Below are 12,251 nucleotides of genomic sequence, written 5' to 3' on the forward strand. Positions count from 1 at the left end.
GGGCAAAACTGTTGTTTAAAATGGTTAAGAAATATGACAATTTATAAGAAGGCATGGCCTTTATGATGATGTACACTCTGAAAAGGGATGGGCAGGAAGAACTGTAAAGTCTCCCTTTCTTCCAAAGGCTCCTATATCTACAGTTATTTATATTTCTAGAACATAAATTAGGTGGAGACTAGAAAAGTGGAGAAGAAAAAATTCTATCATGCATTTCACTGAATCTTCCAAGCAATACATGGAGTGAGTTGATACAGAACATTCTAGTCATCTATGATGAGTCTGACACGCTGCTTTTCTTCAACAGATGAAGTTCAGATGTGGTTACTGTATCGAGTACTTTTTTCCCTGTATGAACAGGGAAAGCTGATGATTGCTACAGGATTTTAAAATACTTCTCAGGATATGTCTGAACCTCCTTATAACCAGAGAGAAGACATATTAATGATAGGTACCACTAAATATTGATTTTTATTTCTGTTCATATTTAGAAATGCAGCCTGGTAAGACTACAAAATTCCCACTGTGGTATTTGTAAAAGGCAGGTGTCCTCACATGGGACAGCCTTGCTGAAAACAAGGTAAGAGTGCAGTGAAGAGCTTGAAAGTGCTATTTGCAGTAATGCTGGTCACACAGATTCATATATTCTGACAGAATCTCAACCACATGCAGAGGAAGATGCTTCAGCAGAGCTTGTCGAGACTCCAGATTTTCATCCACTTTGACATGGGGCTATCAGGTACAGTAGATGGTTCATTTGACGGAACTTTTAAAGGAAGAAAAGGAGGCGGGGAGAGAAAGAGGGAGGGAAGGAGAAAGGGAGGGAGACTGGTAACTTAGCCTCTGTTTTATGATGATAAAATAAAGCAAATCCTCAAACAAAACGCTGAGAGAAGTGAATCACGTACTGTGGTTTCCTTGATAATTACAAAAGACTTCACTAATGAGGTTGTTATTAACATTCTAACTCATTCTATTTTTGCAATTAGTATAATTACAGATAGCCACATTTAGGCAATTATATCAAATATATGATCTATATAACACATTTAAAATGATTATTCAAACTAACTCAGAATAGAAATATTTCAAATGCACTGGATTGTTTAGGAAGATTTGATGGCTAGGGATACTTCAGAAAACAAATAGCGGGGTTGGAGAGATGGCTCGGTGGTTAAGAGCACTGACTGCTCTTGCAGAGGACCTGGGTTCGATTCTCAGCACCCACATGGAGGCTATGAACCATCCTTAACTTCAGTTCCAGGGGAATCCGAAACCCTCTTCTGACCTCTGCGGCATTGCATGACATGGGTGCACTCACATACATGCAGGCAATACATGCATACACATAAAATAAAAATAATAATAAAAAACCAAATAGCTATTTCACTACCTGATTTTTGGACTAGTTACACATTTTGCACAAAAAACAAAGATTAGAGTGGTTTCCCATCCCAGCTACCCTCAGTGCATCTGTTTGGGAGCATCTGATTCAGTTGTTTACTTCCATCTACTCGTCATTTTATAACCCACTTCTTTGATTTCAAAACTATAAGTCTATCACATGTGACCCTTGTGGAAAATTCCCTAGTCACCTACCACTGTCACAATAACTCCCCTTTAAATGGTCAAGTGATCAGCTTCCCAGTGCCAACTATCACAAAAGAAGGGTCATTTAGTCTCATGGTGCAGGTTTCCAATTTAAGGATGCAGGGGTCTGGAAAGAATCTTTTCTTTTTTCTCCAAATTTAGATCACAAGTCAAGTGACCATCACTTGATGAACTTCACACTTATTATCAAAGGGTAGATGTTGGCTCCTGTCAAACCAAATCCCACACCTGTATTGTTACTTTCTGTGAGTACTCTTAATTCTGCATCGTTTTAGTAGAAGAAAAAAATCTTCTAATTACAATGAGAAGAGCAAACAAAACTGTATTGTACTGTTAAGTGTAGAAAACAATGTATAATGTTCATATTACAATAGAAAAGAAAATTATGTGTCTCTAAATGATGTGCACCTATTTCAAAATTCCAGGTGATTAAAAAGTCAACCTGTGGTATGCTATAGATGCTTTGGAGGCATGGACAGGAGTAGATCATGTCCAAGTATGGAGAACAAGTCAGGGTTGGTGATTTAGTTCAATGTTATACTACTTCCCTAGCAAGTGCAATGGCCCAGGTTAGGCCCCTAGAACCGAGAGTGGTGGGATGGTGGTTTATCTTGACTTCTGCTTTCTTCTTTCCTATAGAAGACTGAACAATATACCTTCCCCCTAAAAGATGTTCATATCCCCAATTTCCAGACTTTGTGACTGTTATCTTCCATAGCAAAAGGGACTCTGCAGATGTGATTAAGTGAAGGATTCAGAGTTGAGATTATTGTGGGTTACTCAAGGCCCATTTCATCCCTAGAGTTGTTTAGAGAGGGGAGGAAGAGAGTCAGAGAAGGACTTGTGATGAGAGAGGCAGAGGGCCTAGTGGTGTCATCAGAGAAGGGGCTTCCACCAGAGGGACCACACCCTACCCAAAGAATACAGGGGGTCTTCCAGCTTCTAGAAGATGGAAAATCAAGAAATGAGCTCTCCTTTAGAGGATCCTTGAGGGATGCAGCCCTGCTCATTCATTTTAGTCTTGTGACCTCCAGAACTGTAAGATGATAAATTTGTGTTTGTGAGACCAGAAAGTATATGGTAACTCACTACAGAAGTAATTGGGAAACTCATGTACTCTGACTGATCCGAAGTCTTGGCTGGAGGAGTTTTGACTCTTTCTGAAGTTAAAATTTGGACAGGCTGTGAGGTCTCCATCCAACTGGTCCAGAACTTAAGATTAAGCCAGAAATAATACTATGCATGGAAAAAACCCACTGCGGAGCTGCTATGGGCCACTGAACAACATAGAGAGATCTTTTGTAGTAGTTTCTAGGTCTTCAGTGCAGTTTGCTTTGCCTTTATCTCTGAATATCAGAAGCTATTACCACTTATGTTTCCACTGAGATTAAACTGGTGATGCTGCAGATAATAGCTACTGTACATGTCACATACAACCACATAGCCAGAATCCACCTGACTTGTTTTCTCTCTTAATAGCAACCCTGTTTTGCACAGGGTTCCTCTCCACTTTATAGCCCATGTTCCTCAAAATCCCTACTCCCTTTCAAAGGTGGGTTCCATTACTTTAATCAAGTAGGATCTACTATTTTCTACTTTAATCAAGTAGGATCTACTATTTTCTACTTTAATCAAGTAGGATCTACTATTTTCAATGGTGCATTATGGGTTATCCTGTGACCAGCTTCTCCAATCAATCAAAGATGATTTCAGGATCCTCACTTAGCTCCTCAGAACAGGAGAAACTGTTTCTCTTCCTTTGGACACAATAAAGAATGAATATGAGGCCCAGAAGGCAGCTGGCATCCTATTGCCAGCTCAAGAACAAAGTCAGCCTGAGAACCAAGATGACTGTGGAGAGAGAGAGTACAGTCACTGGATTCACCCATCCCAGCAGGCTCCATCTCTAACCCCACAGCAATGCCAGTCAGTGCAGCCCCTTCCTAGCTGCTCTACTTAAGCTGTGTTTTCTGTTGCTTTTTGCTGGAACAATGATAAATGTTGCTGGTGGTGGGTGGGGGAGCGCCTATGACCTGTGCTTTGTATAGTGGCTGAAGAAAGTGAGCTCAGTGGAAACTTCCAGCCACCAGAACATGAAACTTAGCACCGTGTCATCGAATCCTTATATTGGTATTTTGCTTTTATAGACAAAAAACAAACAACAACCCCTCCAAACAAAAACAAAAACAAAAACCCTGCGACACAAAAACTTACCTAATATTACAGTTGCAAATGATAGAGTCCCAGGCTGTGAAATCTCTTCCCTTGAGTTTTAGTATCTCAGAGATGCTTACCTTCATAAAACTCAGGAAAATAGTTTTCTTTATTAATGCTTTAAATTTATATTATGCATACTATTTCTTAATAAACTATGAAATAGATTCAGATATAAAATCCTAAAAAGAAGAAAGTTTTAGGTCTTTTTTTTGACACTGTTAGTCAGATCACTCACTTTCCTAAAGTCTCAATTTCTTTACCAATAAAATTAAATTACCCTAAAAAATTCCTCTTGAAAAATTACGGTATAGTAAAACAATAAAAATACCTGGGCAGGGTATAAGGGTACTTTGTTCTAGCTTTAGCTGTGTGTCCTTGGATAAGTCATCCACCTCTCTTTGTCCACTTTTATGAAGTCAAGTTGCTTTGGCTTACTATCCTGAGATTGTGTGTCTTCCTGGTCCATTAAGCTCTTGTAAGGTTGGTACTAATTCATTCAAATGGCAGATGAAAGCCTTCACTGGGTTAAATGGATTAACAGCAAGGATTTTACCACTACTTTAAAAATTCTAGTTCAGTATTATTCAGCTGGCTTCTTCTATGAGTAAATCCTGATATTGAAGAAATAAAACAAATGTCAAAATCCCAACAGTTCCTAATGGTAGTCAGGACCATTATGAAGGCTCAGTGAACACCACTAATCACCTACAAGGAGGAAAAGAGCTGGGGAAACTTGATGGCCTTTGTGATTCCTGTTCTGACTGCTGGCAGGGAGAGGACACTTTCATTGTCAGGGGTCGTGTGGCACAGTCACAGGCTCCCTATTTAGTTAGCAAGATTTACTGAGGAAGGCCTCACAACCTCTGTGCTTGGTGCCCTGGATATTTCTCCAGATCAAAATTTACAAAATGGTCAAATATGTACTGCTTAGTAGCAAGGAAGGTCAGGGAAAGTTAAATGCATTGACCTCAAGGAGACTTTTGGGAAATCTATCAAGCTAATTTTTCTGTGCTTCCCCCATGAATTTCTGGGCCTGGATTTATATATATTTGCTTCCCTTGCTGAGGAATGCTAAAAAGTTCAAGCCCTTGCTGGTTATTATGCTTCTCATTACAACAATAATAGTCAGTGTTTAGCAAGCATTTCCAGTGTATCAGACAATGTGTTAAATACTATATCTGAATTAGTATTCCATCCTCATAACCATCATGTAAGAAAATAAAGTGTACATGTAGTAGTAACCAAATTCCCCACTATCATGACCCTTTTTAGCTTAATCTTTATAGCTTAATCCTTACTTTATTTTTTTGTTTAGGTAAAGATCCATTTCTATGTAATGAACAGAAGTAGGTTCTTGTGAATAGGTGGTCTGCTGAGGCAACCAAGGGAGTAGAACTAAGCATGGGATGTGAGCTTCCTCACTCTAATTACAACAGGTTGTGGACCCCAAGAAATGTCCCAGTCACACTGGCCTAGCAGCTTTGGAGCCTGGCTTTCAAGGCAGACTATGTACAGTTATCTGATTGTTGGATATATCTGCTGAATCTGTTTCCACATTTCTCTCCTGCTTTTTATTTGTATGTGTGTATGTGTACAAGTGTGCATGTGCATGTTTGTGTGAATGAGTGCACATGTGTGTCCAGGTACATGCGAATGTGTATGAGTAGTTTGTGGAGGCTAGAGGTCAATCTTGTTGTCTACTTTGTGTTGTCTACCTCTTTTTTAAGATAAGTTCTTTTACTGGCCTGGAGCTTATCAAGTAGGCTAGATTGGCTTGCCAACAAGCTCTACGGGTCAGCCTGTCTCTCTTGCTAGAGCTGTGATTACAAGCACATACCTCACTGCCCCCAGCTGTATTTTACATGGATTCTGGGTATCAAAGTCATGTCTCTGGCCTCCTCTGTGGTTTTCTTCCTTGGTCAGAGCCTCATGCATATATAGAGATAGGTATATTGGCAAAGGCTTCACCCTGGCCCTGCCTGTCCTGCCATCTGGATCCACCCTCACTGCCAGAGCATTGTAATCCACCAGTGAAACTGCACTCTAACAAGACAACTGGGTTCTGTTCTATAGCTCCCTGGGGTCTCATCCATAACAAGGACATAATTAGCCCATTGTTTTTGATATCAGTCAACCAGCCTCATAATCACTTTCTCAAAATATCCAGGCAATTAAACGACCGATGGCAATGATGATGAAGAAAAGAGCACAGAAGGGACAAAAACTTTGCTGATGTGATGGGGAAACACCTGAAATGAAGATGGAGCCCAGATGGAACCCCAGAGGATGGTGGGGACTTGAGATCACCATCTTTATTGGGGTTTAATTAGATGGTGTATAAAATGGGAAGCAGGAGATCACTATTCTTTGTTGCTTGCTGTGAGGATGAAGTCAGTAGAAGTGATATCTAGTGACTAGCACAGTACCAGGCACAAAGGTGTCCCGGTAGCAAGTATGAAAGTTTCCATCTCCTGAGACTTTCTTCTCCAGCTCTAAAACAGGTCATCAAAAGAGAGGGCCTGGCTGCTTAAAAAGACTGCAGAGTATCTCTTATGCATCTGCCTCTATAAGGAATCTAAAAAGGAGTAAAATACAGTGAGTTCTGGCCCCAGCTTTGTCATGATGCAGTGGACAAGCTGGGGAGTGTCTCACTTCTGCAGTAGGAGTAACAATGCCTGGTTTTTCTACCATGTGGAGGTATCAAGGCAGCTACTCTGAGCACAGAAGAGCTGTAAGCTCTACAAAGCTAAATAAAAAGAAGGCTTTGCTCCCCCAGCCAATGTTTCCACACAACAGGTGCTCTGGAATGCCTTTCTCTTTCTTGAATTTCTAATTGGTTGTCATGATGTTTCAACCTAACTTTATCATGTTCCTGACACCAACACTCCACTTTTCCTCATTACCACTGTGGTGGTTTGAATGGAAAGTATCCCCATGGGCTTCAACTATTTGAACACTTGGTCATTTGGTGGCACTGTTTGGGGAGGGTCATGGAACCTTTAGGAGGTATGGTCTGGCTAGAAGAAGCTCATCACTGGGCAGGCTTTGAGAGTTTATAGCCTTGCCCCTTCAGTTTGTTGTCTCTCCTTCTTGTGCATCCCTGAAGACTCGACCCTCAAATTTCTGTTCTGGTCACCTCTTGCCATGTCTTCCCAGCCATGATATTCTGTTTGTCTGCCTGCCTGCCTGTCTCTGCCAAATAAACTCTTCCTTCTGTAAGTTGCCTTGGTCATGGTGTTCTATCACAGTAACAGCAAAGTAACCAGTACACCATCTATGCTAATTTCCTACTGATGTGGCAAATTACCAAAAAAGTTATTGGCTTAAAACAAGTCTGAACCAGATCTTGACTGAAATCTATGTACGTTAAATTCATTCCTTTCAGAAAACTCTAGGGCCATCCTGCTTTGTCCTCCGTACTATCTAGAGGCCTGATCCTTCTCATATGATTTCTCTGGCTCTCTTCTGTTACTTTCTTTCACTTTTAAGGACTGTTATGATTCTTCTGGCCCCACTCCAATAATCCACATTCCCTGATTTTAAGGTTAGCTGATTAGCATCTTTACTTCCATCTGCAGTTAACATCTTCCTTTGCCATTTAAAATATTTGAATGTTCAAGAACTGAACTGTTAGATATTTTTGGAGGCATCAGACTGTCTACCACATTACCCTTATGCAAGTCATCTCACCCAAAGAACTGCTGTGTCCTAACCTGTCTCCATGTCTCCCTGCTGCAGGTAATGGCAGTAAAGTGTTTGAAAGAATGAAATTCTTGGAGCTGGGAAGATGTTCAGCAGTTAAAAGCACATACTGCTCTTGCAGAGGAGCTGAAATCAGTCCCCAGGACTCATGCTGTGTAGTTCACAACTGCCTATAATTACAGCTCCAGGAGATTTGATACCTTTGATATCCAGGGGCACTACATATGTAAATACTCACATACAGACACATGTAAATACCCACATATAGACACACATAGATACACATTATTAAAAATAAAATAAACCTTAAAAAAAGAATGAAAGACCCTAAGTGAAAGACCCTAAGACTTTTTCTAAAACAGATTTAATTGATATCTAATGCTGTGCTCAAAACATGGTACATAATCACCCAATATTTTAGTAGCCAAAGCCAGTTAAAATTAAGGGCTTACTATGTGCCAAATATACTTTTAAACACTTTGCATATAGCAGCAAATTTAAGTTTTTACAATATCCTAATGAAATAAGTATTTAAGCTGTGCTCATTTTACAGGTGAGAAAACCGAGACACAGAGACGCTCTTGTGTTCAATGTCACAGAAATAAGGTAGAGCAAGAATGTAAGACAAGGCCACCTAATTCTGGAGCCCTGCCTCATAACTATATCATTGCTGTTGAGCACATTAGTGGCTTAGTCTCTAAGAACCTTTCACAGACATTGCCTAGAGGGGACACGGTGCTCCTATATAAACAATGCACGCAGAAGTACCAATTTCAACATTAGTGCCACTACTGTGTGACTTTGGCAAGTTACTTAACCTGCCTTTCTTCATTTTCTTTAACTGTAGAACAGGAATAAAACTATATGTTACATATTGTTGTGAGATGCAAATGAGGTAGTGTTTACAGGGGAGCTTAAGTCAATACACACAGGATAAAGTGGGTGCACATACATGCTAACCCTCCACCCTTGTAATTCCAGGGCCAAGTACTATAACAAACATGGCTCAGGCACAAGAAATGAAGAACTCTCTAGACCTGAACTCAGTTTTACTAATAACCCTTTGGGGTCTAGTGTTCTTATCACCTTATAACAGCCCATTCACTTTCTCTTCACAACCCATCTTGTTGCTACTCCTGGGACTCAGGATGAACTTTTCTGTCTTTTAGAATTTGCTGAGTAGAATTTTCAACAAAAATACCTTTCCCCTTCTATTTAATCAACCAATTTACATTCTTAAAAATTATTTTATTTGTTATTTTTATTTTATGTGTGAGTGTATTGCCTCCATGTATGTAAGGTGTCATGCAATGCTTGTGGAGGACAGAAGAAGGCATCGGATCCCCTGGAACTGGAGTTACAGATGGCTGTTAGCCTCCATGTGGGTGCTAGGAACTGAACCTAGGTCCTCTACAAGAGCAGCCAGTACCCTTAATCACTGAGCCATCTCTCCAGCACCCCATTTACATTCTTTATGACACTTTTTGAACTCTTCTCTGGCCATGTATTGTATTTTTGTCTGTATTTTATTATAGTCCCGTCTGTATTTTATTATAGTCTAATCATACTACCATACTACTAAGTAGTAGTAAGTATATCTAACCACATTATTCTAAGAGATATCTAACGGATATTTATGCATATCCATTTCTTCCTTTATGTACAAGGCCCCATTTTTCATGTTTGTGAGTCTTAAGTGACTAATATGCAGTTGTAGGTAAAAAAAATTTTGGGGGGGTCAATGAAACAATGTAGGTAAAAGTTCTTGTATTGGGACTGGAGAGATGGCTGAGTTAAGAACACTGTTCTTGCAGAAGACCAGGGTTTGAATCCCAGCACCCACATGGCAGCTAATAACTGTCTGTAATTCCAGTTCCAGGGGATCCGACAGTCTCTTCTGTCCTCCATGGGCATTGCACAACATGGGTGCACTTACCTACATGAAGGCAATACACGAATACATATAAAATAAAAATAATAAATAAAATATTTAAAAAGTTCTGGTATTAGGACCTAACAACAGGCACATAAAAACCCCATGCAAGGAGGAAATCCATATATGTTCTATTAGAGTTCACATTTGATATACTGGGGCAGGAGGAAGGAGAATGAGGTTTGAAGAAAGACTTCATGGGGGAGGTGCGTGTGTGTGTGTGTGTGTGTGTGTGTGTGTGTGTGTGGTGTGGTGTGTGTGTGTGTGTATGTTTGTCTGTCTTGGGGAAGGGAAATTTTGGGAGAATGCAGAAGAGGCTTAATGATGCAACCTGAGCTGCATAGAGTTACCCCTCACTGGCCATTTTACTCCGCATGCATTTGCAGCACAGGCCAGGCCTGGGACTATTCTGGTAGTAAACAGCATTTCTCCTCCTCAGTACTATTAATGAACTATAGTATTCAACTGGAAAGAATTTGGCCCAGGGCTCTCAGACCATTCATAAGACACAAGTTTCTCCAAGTAGCAGCTTTGGGGCTTGATGGATTCATGGTCATCTCTAGGGACACCTCTGGTCTGGTCTTCAGAAGAAGAGTAGGAGAGAGCAAGTACCTCTCAAGCATAAGGATGCCAGGTCAGCTCTGTGAGAGGCAGTGTCTGCGGCAAGCATACAGGACTAAGAACAGACTACAATAAGAGTTCCATTCACCTCCTTCAGACAGACTCACATGCTCAGCTATGCCCAGTTCTTAACCCTGCTTTCCACAACTGCATCACAGTGGGCCATCACAGGGTCTCTAAACACAGAAACATGACATCAGCAGGGGTTCTTCTCTCCTTTGTTCATATTGCTTGAGAACATAATATCCTTTGGGACGTTTCTTCATATAGAAAAGATGAGGAAAACCATCACCCATGAGAGAGCATTCAGTGCATCAAATTTCATCTGTAAAACCTGATAGGTGGTTTTCATCTTATTAACTTTAGAGTTCAAGAGAAACAGATGCTTGATCTCTTCTGGAGGAGTAACTCAACTGCTACACATTTCTATTTAAGGAAACCCCACTTTAACTGTAGTGTGCAGTCTAGTCTTAGCACATAAGAGATCTAAGAATTTTCTGGATAAGACACAAAAAACATGACTTAGTAGTATGGGTTGCTGCTATATGATTTATATATCATTATCAGATACCCCTTTGATAATATTGTAATAGTTTTCATTGACAACATGGCTTGGAGTTAATTTAGGCAAAAATCCTTAACACTGAGACAGCTAGCAGTTTCTAAAGAGTTTCAGAACATTGCTATTCCCTCTTTCCTAAAAAAAATTGAGCCTTTACCCCTGAAGTCAATTATTCATAGAAGAGAATCTCAGGGTGGGACCACCATCACAAAGACCCCCAGTGCAAATCCTTGGCTTCACTGACTTCTAAACATTAAAAACTGGGTTTTGACTTTCATCAAAAACAACTCAAAGTGTGATTAATCGCACAGATATAATAAACAATATAAAATATAATGATGTTTAGGAATTATTCTACAATCTGGCTTGGCAGCACATACACACTGAGGCAGGAGGATCATAAGGGCTATATAGTGCAAAACTGTCTCAAAACAAAACAGAAGAAAGCAAAGCAACACCATATAAAACAAAAGGCAAGTATTTGTGTGTGTGTGTGTGTGTGTGTGTGTGTGTGTGTGTGTATGGTACATAGGTTGGTAAGTTCTTCGGCAAGCTTTATGGTACAGTGAGTGAAAGAGCATGGCACAATGGAAATAGCATCACTGAACAGGGAGAGCAAAAGACCCGAGTTGAAGCTACAGCTTTATTTGCTTTAGTTATCTTGAACTTGTGATAAACAGTCACCGGGAAATTATTTTGTGGAACTAAGTAAAGATGGAAAGAAAAAAAACATTGGACAAGTACATATTCCCTTCAATTAACAAAGAAAAAATGAAGAAAGCTTTCCTCTTTCACTAATTAGTATATATGGAGGTATGTGGTAAATTGCCAGTTCACTGTCATCACGTATACTTTTACGATTTTATAAAACACAAGGATAAGAGAAATCATATACATAGTAACATGGACAAAATTGCTAGTAATTTATAGGATTTTAACCTTTTTTGAACCTGGATATACATTTGTAAACACTATCTTCATGTGATACAATTAAAACAATTCTTTTGGGGGGAACTAAGTTGTTCCCCAGAATTTATCTTAAAATGTCAGTCTAGCCATGTCTCTGGGACATTCTGAAGGGAATCTACATATTAACAATCAGGGACACATGAACAGCTTGAGGATTTCCTTTTCTTCTGGGATCTAAGAGCACTCAGGACATGAAGCTTGGACCTCTGATAACTCCAGCTGTGGTAGGGAGGCAGCATGGTGGAGACATGCATTCTCACATGAGAGTCAGCATCTCAGATATACATGCTCCACCCAAACAGACAGAACATGGTATCTTCTTGAGGTCTGAGGTGTAGTGCTGAATGTGGTAATCCTTGTCTGAACCCATCCTGAGTCAGACATTAAGAGGCAGATGATGAGTGATTTCATCTGAATAACTCCATTTACCTAACATAATGTGGTCACTCTGTAGGACCCCAGTCACAGCATACTGCCAGAAAGTAGCATGGACTTCCAGAATAGACTTTGAGTAGGTGATATAGGAGACACATTGTTCAGTGTAAGCTATTTGCAGTCTTTCTTTGGCAGTAACCACAAAGGTGGTCTATTTTCACCCACTCTCCCTTTCCACAGTGATGGGAAAAGGATGAATCA

The 12,251-nt window shown here is 40.0% G+C and overlaps 1 protein-coding gene across 1 annotated transcript in view; it reads right to left on the reverse strand.

The window, feature by feature from the left end:
* Nucleotides 1-12,251, reverse strand: part of Ryr3 (ryanodine receptor 3) — a 595,983-nt gene that overhangs the window by 171,136 nt on the left and 412,596 nt on the right. The gene's annotated exons all lie outside the window — the stretch shown is intronic.

The sequence above is a fragment of the Nannospalax galili genome, unplaced genomic scaffold, assembly GCF_000622305.1.
Source record: "Nannospalax galili isolate Female #2095 unplaced genomic scaffold, S.galili_v1.0 scaffold999, whole genome shotgun sequence".
Classification (NCBI taxonomy): domain Eukaryota; kingdom Metazoa; phylum Chordata; class Mammalia; order Rodentia; family Spalacidae; genus Nannospalax; species Nannospalax galili.